The sequence below is a fragment of the Vidua chalybeata genome, unplaced genomic scaffold (assembly GCF_026979565.1).
Source record: "Vidua chalybeata isolate OUT-0048 unplaced genomic scaffold, bVidCha1 merged haplotype scaffold_243_ctg1, whole genome shotgun sequence".
Classification (NCBI taxonomy): domain Eukaryota; kingdom Metazoa; phylum Chordata; class Aves; order Passeriformes; family Viduidae; genus Vidua; species Vidua chalybeata.
The window spans coordinates 42764-52368 of record NW_026530378.1 but is presented as its reverse complement, the minus strand read 5'-3'; the positions used below and the strand labels follow the sequence as shown (position 1 = coordinate 52368).

Sequence of the window (9605 nt, the reverse complement as noted above, 5' to 3'; positions counted from 1 at the left end):
AACAAGACCTCAAAAGACATCTGACCGGATGCTACTCAAGGCCTGTCAGGGCTCCCGAGCCAAAGGTAAGAAGGAATCGGCACGGGGCCGAGGAACACAGAGATGAGAGATGCAAAGATGGACGCCCGGGCTTCCGATAAGCCCCTCAAAGGACTAAGGCAAAAGACACAGAAGGCACGACAGACAAGTGACACACCGTGCACCGGCACTGCTCTGCCCTGAGCACTTCAGCACTGTGAGGCTTTTCCTTTATGTGGCCTAAAGGGCCACCCCCATCTCCAAAGCTGCCTCCAAAAGCCCTCCCAGCGCCTCGCTTCCATCCCCTCTCAGGGTCCCGGCCCTCGACTTATCTCTCGGACGTCCGGGGACGAGAATCCACGTCCGGTGCCGAGGAAGGCCGCCTCGCCCGCTGGCAGTTTCCTAGAGTCACCGACTGTGGCCCCTTGCTCAGCTACAATCAAGAACACCAAACATCACTGCAGGATCTTAGCTGCACAGCGGCCAATAACCAATAACAATTCTGCTACTCACCATTCTCCTAAGAACGTCCGCCTCATCTGGCCGCGCCCGGAGGCCGATGCCCTCGCGGCAGGGTCTGCCTGGGTGAAGAGGAGACGAGGTGACGTGGCATCGCTGAAACTCGAGTGGACCCTGGCTCCTCCTCCCTAGCTCCCCGACTTACAGCAACTCCTCGGCCGCTCCTGAAGGCTCCCGGGTGACACCTTCAAATGTCAAAGATCAAGGCTTCATCACAGATCCGTGCGCTGCTTCCCAAATTCCCACGAGAGTGACCAAGCGGGGGTCTGCGGCCCCGTTGCTGAGGGGGGTCTCGGCGTAATACGAGCGGACCGCCTAGAGCACGCAAACAAGAACGGAGCCTAAGAGCTGCACCGGGAATTGAGACCGGAGCAAGAACAACTGCTGCCTGCCACCGCTCACTGCTCACCTTGCCCACTTACCTTGACCGCTAGTATCCGGCTTTAGTTCCTAAAAATAACAACAAAGAAAATAGCTGTAATACAGAGGCACCATTTATACTCCCCCTGCAAAGACAAACGGTGACTGACCTTCTCGGGGACCCCCCTCACCCGGGACGGGGCCCTCTGCCACGGATTCCATCTGGCTGCGTCTGAAAGAACGTGAGGACAAAAGTCAGAGCACTGCAGGATAACTTAACAGCTCCAGATAGCCTTCATCAATCTACAGATCCCATCTAGAGTCCAAATACACCCCACATTACAAATTTCCAGGCCCCAGGACACGCCCCATTCTAGACCTACACCAGGCTATGCAGCAGGGCAGAGCAGCTCCAGACCAAATACCCAGACACCCGTGACACAGAACAAGACAAACAAGGGGACACAACAGGGGGAGAAAGCTCTGAGCGAGAAGAATGCCCTCAGGGAGCCAGAGACTGCAGAATGAGATGACCTAGCTGAGACTGATGGCGAGCCTCTAAGGCTCAGAGAACCCTGCAGGAACAAGATGCTAACTGAATGACCTATTCCAAGCAAGGCAGAGAAGGATGCCCGAGAATCCTAGCGTCAGAATGCTCTACGGATCTCCGCATCGCTACGAGTCCTAATCTGCTAGAACGCATCCTTGCCGTCACAATTGTCACAAATCACAGCTGTCGAGAACAGCCCAGAACAAGACCTCAAAAGACATCTGACCGGATGCTACTCCAAGGCCTGTCAGGGCTCCCGAGCCAAAGGTAAGAAGGAATCGGCACGGGGCCGAGGAACACAGAGATGAGAGATGCAAAGATGGACGCCCGGGCTTCCGATAAGCCCCTCAAAGGACTAAGGCAAAAGACACAGAAGGCACGACAGACAAGTGACACACCGTGCACCGGCACTGCTCTGCCCTGAGCACTTCAGCACTGTGAGGCTTTTCCTTTATGTGGCCTAAAGGGCCACCCCCATCTCCAAAGCTGCCTCCAAAAGCCCTCCCAGCGCCTCGCTTCCATCCCCTCTCAGGGTCCCGGCCCTCGACTTATCTCTCGGACGTCCGGGGACGAGAATCCACGTCCGGTGCCGAGGAAGGCCGCCTCGCCCGCTGGCAGTTTCCTAGAGTCACCGACTGTGGCCCCTTGCTCAGCTACAATCAAGAACACCAAACATCACTGCAGGATCTTAGCTGCACAGCGGCCAATAACCAATAACAATTCTGCTACTCACCATTCTCCTAAGAACGTCCGCCTCATCTGGCCGCGCCCGGAGGCCGATGCCCTCGCGGCAGGGTCTGCCTGGGTGAAGAGGAGACGAGGTGACGTGGCATCGCTGAAACTCGAGTGGACCCTGGCTCCTCCTCCCTAGCTCCCGACTTACAGCAACTCCTCGGCCGCTCCTGAAGGCTCCCCGGGTGACACCTTCAAATGTCAAAGATCAAGGCTTCATCACAGATCCGTGCGCTGCTTCCCAAATTCCCACGAGAGTGACCAAGCGGGGGTCTGCGGCCCCGTTGCTGAGGGGGGTCTCGGCGTAATACGAGCGGACCGCCTAGAGCACGCAAACAAGAACGGAGCCTAAGAGCTGCACCGGGAATTGAGACCGGAGCAAGAACAACTGCTGCCTGCCACCGCTCACTGCTCACCTTGCCACTTACCTTGACCGCTAGTATCTGGCTTTAGTTCCTAAAAATAACAACAAAGAAAATAGCTGTAATACAGAGGCACCATTTATACTCCCCCTGCAAAGACAAACGGTGACTGACCTTCTCGGGGACCCCCCTCACCCGGGACGGGGCCCTCTGCCACGGATTCCATCTGGCTGCGTCTGAAAGAACGTGAGGACAAAAGTCAGAGCACTGCAGGATAACTTAACAGCTCCAGATAGCCTTCATCAATCTACAGATCCCATCTAGAGTCCAAATACACCCCACATTACAAATTTCCAGGCCCCAGGACACGCCCCATTCTAGACCTACACCAGGCTATGCAGCAGGGCAGAGCAGCTTCACGCCAAATACCCAGACACCCGTGACACAGAACAAGACAAACAAGGGGACACAACAGGGGGAGAAAGCTCTGAGCGAGAAGAATGCCCTCAGGGAGCCAGAGACTGCAGAATGAGATGACCTAGCTGAGACTGATGGCGAGCCTCTAAGGCTCAGAGAACCCTGCAGGAACAAGATGCTAACTGAATGACCTATTCCAAGCAAGGCAGAGAAGGATGCCCGAGAATCCTAGCGTCAGAATGCTCTACGGATCTCCGCATCGCTACGAGTCCTAATCTGCTAGAACGCATCCTTGCCGTCACAATTGTCACAAATCACAGCTGTCGAGAACAGCCCAGAACAAGACCTCAAAAGACATCTGACCGGATGCTACTCCAAGGCCTGTCAGGGCTCCCGAGCCAAAGGTAAGAAGGAATCGGCACGGGGCCGAGGAACACAGAGATGAGAGATGCAAAGATGGACGCCCGGGCTTCCGATAAGCCCCTCAAAGGACTAAGGCAAAAGACACAGAAGGCACGACAGACAAGTGACACACCGTGCACCGGCACTGCTCTGCCCTGAGCACTTCAGCACTGTGAGGCTTTTCCTTTATGTGGCCTAAAGGGCCACCCCCATCTCCAAAGCTGCCTCCAAAAGCCCTCCCAGCGCCTCGCTTCCATCCCCTCTCAGGGTCCCGGCCCTCGACTTATCTCTCGGACGTCCGGGGACGAGAATCCACGTCCGGTGCCGAGGAAGGCCGCCTCGCCCGCTGGCAGTTTCCTAGAGTCACCGACTGTGGCCCCTTGCTCAGCTACAATCAAGAACACCAAACATCACTGCAGGATCTTAGCTGCACAGCGGCCAATAACCAATAACAATTCTGCTACTCACCATTCTCCTAAGAACGTCCGCCTCATCTGGCCGCGCCCGGAGGCCGATGCCCTCGCGGCAGGGTCTGCCTGGGTGAAGAGGAGACGAGGTGACGTGGCATCGCTGAAACTCGAGTGGACCCTGGCTCCTCCTCCCTAGCTCCCCGACTTACAGCAACTCCTCGGCCGCTCCTGAAGGCTCCCCGGGTGACACCTTCAAATGTCAAAGATCAAGGCTTCATCACAGATCCGTGCGCTGCTTCCCAAATTCCCACGAGAGTGACCAAGCGGGGGTCTGCGGCCCCGTTGCTGAGGGGGGTCTCGGCGTAATACGAGCGGACCGCCTAGAGCACGCAAACAAGAACGGAGCCTAAGAGCTGCACCGGGAATTGAGACCGGAACAAGAACAACTGCTGCCTGCCACCGCTCACTGCTCACCTTGCCCACTTACCTTGACCGCTAGTATCTGGCTTTAGTTCCTAAAAATAACAACAAAGAAAATAGCTGTAATACAGAGGCACCATTTATACTCCCCCTGCAAAGACAAAGGGTGACTGACCTTCTCGGGGGACCCCCCTCACACGGGACGGGGCCCTCTGCCACGGATTCCATCTGGCTGCGTCTGAAAGAACGTGAGGACAAAAGTCAGAGCACTGCAGGATAACTTAACAGCTCCAGATAGCCTTCATCAATCTACAGATCCCATCTAGAGTCCAAATACACCCCACATTACAAATTTCCAGGCCCCAGGACACGCCCCATTCTAGACCTACACCAGGCTATGCAGCAGGGCAGAGCAGCTCCAGACCAAATACCCAGACACCCGTGACACAGAACAAGACAAACAAGGGGACACAACAGGGGGAGAAAGCTCTGAGCGAGAAGAATGCCCTCAGGGAGCCAGAGACTGCAGAATGAGATGACCTAGCTGAGACTGATGGCGAGCCTCTAAGGCTCAGAGAACCCTGCAGGAACAAGATGCTAACTGAATGACCTATTCCAAGCAAGGCAGAGAAGGATGCCCGAGAATCCTAGCGTCAGAATGCTCTACGGATCTCCGCATCGCTACGAGTCCTAATCTGCTAGAACGCATCCTTGCCGTCACAATTGTCACAAATCACAGCTGTCGAGAACAGCCCAGAACAAGACCTCAAAAGACATCTGACCGGATGCTACTCCAAGGCCTGTCAGGGCTCCCGAGCCAAAGGTAAGAAGGAATCGGCACGGGGCCGAGGAACACAGAGATGAGAGATGCAAAGATGGACGCCCGGGCTTCCGATAAGCCCCTCAAAGGACTAAGGCAAAAGACACAGAAGGCACGACAGACAAGTGACACACCGTGCACCGGCACTGCTCTGCCCTGAGCACTTCAGCACTGTGAGGCTTTTCCTTTATGTGGCCTAAAGGGCCACCCCCATCTCCAAAGCTGCCTCCAAAAGCCCTCCCAGCGCCTCGCTTCCATCCCCTCTCAGGGTCCCGGCCCTCGACTTATCTCTCGGACGTCCGGGGACGAGAATCCACGTCCGGTGCCGAGGAAGGCCGCCTCGCCCGCTGGCAGTTTCCTAGAGTCACCGACTGTGGCCCCTTGCTCAGCTACAATCAAGAACACCAAAGAAACCTGTTACCATAATCAGTATTTCACAGATTCTCTGCGACAACAAACAAAACATACACGACAATCAAACAAACTAAATGAATAAAACCTCTATTATACTATAAATAATAATGCAATTTCCAATATTATAAATACCTCACTGATTAACTACAGGACAGTACCTAAAACCCATCACAACGAACACTACATACTCACACTTAAAAAACCCACTCCAGCAGAATTATAAACCTACCCTCTACTTCATGGTATGACCCATATAGACTTTTGTAGACCTTAAACAACAGATCCTCTTAAAATTTTACTGTTTTAATTATATTTTTATAGCATAAAAATATTACTACATAGTAAAAAAAAAAATGAAAACAAAAAAAACTAGCAAATTCCACAACAAAAAATATTCAACAAAACTCAATCCCAAAAAACCCTTGCCATCAGCACCTGAAACAAGAACCATAACATTCAAGAAGTACACCATGTCCGTTATCATACATCAATTACGAACAAAATAAAACGATACAATCAATTCCTAAAAACCACCTCAAAGTCACAACATCAAGGAACTTTGGAAAATTAAAAGCCGCGCTCCCGGCACCGGGCGGAACGCAGCTTCCGGTAAGAAAGCGGCTCCTCCGGCGGCTCCTGAGGGCTGCAGGGGGCCCCGGCCGCGCCCGAGCCCCGCGCCCGGAGCGGCCGGCACCGGCGCAGCGCCCGCGCCGCCTCTCCCGCCCGCCGGCCCGGCAAAGCTCCCCTCGGCTCCGCACGCCTCGCTCCGGCGCGGCTCCGGCAGTCCCGCGCCAGCCCCGCCGCGCCCAAGTCCCCTTCCACCTCGGCAGCTCCCCAGGCAACGCCAGCAGCTCCCGCGCCACAGCCTTGGCTGCCGGGCCAGGGGCACAAGAAGCGCCCTCCAATGCAGCGGCACAGCCCGATCCCAACCCTTCCAACGCTGCGAGAGCTGCAGCTTCCTTCAATTCAACCCCCGGAACTTACTCCACACTCAGGTGCTCGCCTCACTTCAACAAGGGCAAATAAATGTGTTCTCCCCTTCAGTTTCAGCCCCTATAAGAGCAGAAAAGAAAGGACTTTCCTCAAATGATGGTAAAAGGGGGATTTTTACCGCAATCCAAACCCTTTACAAGGACGGACAACAGGTCCCCTACCAACTACCCCCTCCATTTAAACCTCAGGATGATGAAAATGGGGGGGGGGGCTACCCTCAAGTCAAAACCCAGCATACAACAACAATATTTTTCCCCTTCTATTTGAAATAGAACACAGGGATTCGCTGCCACCCCGGGATACCCCTAACACCCTGGAAAAGGCATGTTTTCCTTCAATCAAGACCCTCAAAACCACGAGTGCACGGGAATCCCACCCAGTTCAAACACAGGCAATAATGGAAGAGAAGTTGCTTCCCTCATTTTGAATTTCTTTTGTCTTAATAAACCCTAGTTTTTTTGGGTTGTTTTTTTTTTTTTGGTTTTTTTTTTTTTGGTTTTGGCGTTTTTTGGTGGGTTTTTTTTTTTTTCGGGGAGCAATGGGGAGGGATTGGCAAAACGAAATTTAAAAGGGAAAGGAGAAAAGTCCCCGCTACAAAGGCACACCGTCTCACCTGTTTGGCTGCTGTTTCCCGGCACAAAGGTTTGTCCCTCGGCACCTCCTTTGAGCAATGCTCCAGGTATCCAAGCGATCCCCCAGACCCTGTCTGAAGCTCTCACCGTCCTTCCATGAGACAACGCCGGGAGCCCCCCCCCAAACTCTTCTTCTCCAACAGCTCCATGCAAGAGTGAGCTGAGGCAAACCCCCTAAAACAGCCGCCGGCAGGAGCCGCCCCCTCATCATCCTCACAGCTCACACCTGGGGCTGCTCTGAGCCCTCATCATCCTCACAGCTCACACCTGGGGCTGCTCTGACCCCTCATCATCCTCACAGCTCACACCTGGCGCTGTTGCCAGCGCCTCTCCCTGTCCAGCACACAGCCCACTTCTCACAGACACACACCAAGCAGAAATCCACTAGGGGTGTTGGCTTTTCTTAGTCCGTCTGATTAGACGATTAAAACACGCACATGCATTGATGGTCATTGAGGGAAAGCTTTCCAGTGGAGAAAATAGTCATTTTGGAAGCACACTTTGATACACCTTCAGAAAAAGCAGAATCAGCACCAGCTCCTAAGACCCCTGCTGAGGAACCCAGCCCTCCTTGGGACACCCAAAGCAGCAGACCTCGAAAAAGGAGGGGAAAAGTCAAGCTTGGAGTGGAAAAAGAGAACATAAGTACACCAGCCTTTCAAAATGCCTGCACACAGCAATAGTGGGAACCAGTCACATTTCTCCTTTCCTTGCTTTCTGTGATGACATAAATATGAAGTAAAAACACGTTAAACAAAAGGCAGAGCTAGGATTTTACAGGTCTTCATTTTGGCAGTCTGGATGACAAACGCCTCTTACGGGACTGCGACACGTTTTGGGGACTGGCAGAGAATGGAGGCAAAAGGTGCCAGAGCGCCCTTTCTATTCCCTTCAGCCCCTGCAGCTGTTCTGATGGTTTCAGGGCACTTGCTTGGTTCATTCCTAGATCAAAACGTTATGGCATTATTTTCAAAACTACTACCCATGCCCAGTCAGAGTTTCCTACATTCCTGGATACAAATGAGTGGATAGAGAGAGGGTTTCTTTCCAAATGAATTTAGCAATACTTTCCTATTTTTACCAATACCTATAAAAACGAAACATTTGCCAGGATTTAGTAGTATTCTACACACCCCCTTCCTGTGCATTTTGGGGCAGCTTTGGGTCCCTCGGGGGGACGGCACCCGGCATGACCCCCCCTCATTCACCACCCACCTGCTCCTCCGCCGCAGCGTGCGTCCCTCTCCTAGGGACCTTAGGGTGCCCCAAATGACACCAGAGCCCCGAGTCTTCACCCCTTTTTCCTGGCCCCCAAAGAAGGCACAGAACGAGTCTTAACTGCCCTGGACAGCAGCCCAGCACTTGCTTCCATCCCTTTCCACATGTACATTCCCCCCGAAAGGGACTCTGCCGCAACAAGAAAGGGGGCAGCCCCCAGAAGGGTCGAAGCTCCTGCCCAGCCTCGCTGTCACGGGCGAGGGGCAGAGAGAGGGAGCGGCAGAGACGGCGGGGACGCGGCACGGACGGCACGGCACAGAGCGGGGGCCGCTCTCAGCGCGATGCCGGCAAAGCCGCAGGTCCGGCGGGGCCGGGCGGGGTTTGACCGGCACGGGGGGATCCGCCGAGAGCCTCCGGCCCCGTGCGGGGACTCCCGCAAGGGCCCAGGGGCGCCGGGCTCCGGCCCTCTGGGCTTTATTCTCCGGCGCCCCCGGCCCCGCGGCTGCGGGGAAAGAAGGAACGGGGCGACGGGAAGAGAAGAGGGCTAGCAGGGCATGAGAAAGGGTAGGGAGGGAGGGAGGTCGGGCTGTGGAGGAAAGCGGGAGGGCAAGGGAAAGGCCGGGAGCGGGGAAGAGGGACGGTGCACAGAGGAGGGAGAGAAGAGGAATAGAACGGAGGAGCGGGATAGGGACAGGGCAGTGGGGGTCGGGTTTGCGAGGGAGGGAGAGGAGGGGAGGGTCCGCGGACAAAGAACAGGAATACGGGGAGGAGGAAGGAAGGGTAGAGGGGGGGACGGGAGGGGAGACCGAAAAGGGAGAGAAAGGGGTCGGCTTTGGGGAGAGAGGGAACTAAGGGATAGAGAGAGAAAGAAGGGGAATACGGGAAGGAGGAAGAAAGGAAGAAGGATTGGTAGAGAGAGGGACAAGAGGGGGAGCCTCAGAGAGCGCCGATCCACCCCGAGCCCGCCCCGGCGGCCCGCCCTGCTCGGGATGCTGCGCTCGGCGGAGCTCGGCTCGGTTCGGCCCCGCTCGGCTCCTCGCCTACATTCGGCTGTTCTCCGCTAGACTCGGCTGGATTCGCCTCTTCGGCGCAGCTCGGCTCGGCTCAACTCGGAGCCGCTCGCTCCGCTCGGCTCCGCTCGGCTCCGCTCGGCTCCCCGCGGCAGCGCGCCTCCCGCGCACGCGCACAGCTCGCCGCTCTCCTGCCGCCGAGCCCCGCGCCCGGCCCGGCCGGCGCACGGAAACCCCCGCGCCACATTAGACCCAGCAGTTTCTGCGCTAAACCCTTTCTGTCCTAGAAGGAGATAACCTCCTTCGTATCCTCAGTTTTCTTCTTTGA

At 55.4% G+C, this 9605-nt stretch overlaps 1 long non-coding RNA gene across 1 annotated transcript; it reads left to right on the top strand.

The window, feature by feature from the left end:
• Positions 1 to 6148: 6148 nt before the first annotated feature.
• Positions 6149 to 6849, top strand: LOC128783379 (uncharacterized). Its single transcript, XR_008429133.1, has 2 exons — positions 6149 to 6419; positions 6690 to 6849. It is a non-coding gene; the product is annotated as an uncharacterized LOC128783379 (long non-coding RNA).
• Positions 6850 to 9605: the final 2756 nt, after the last annotated feature.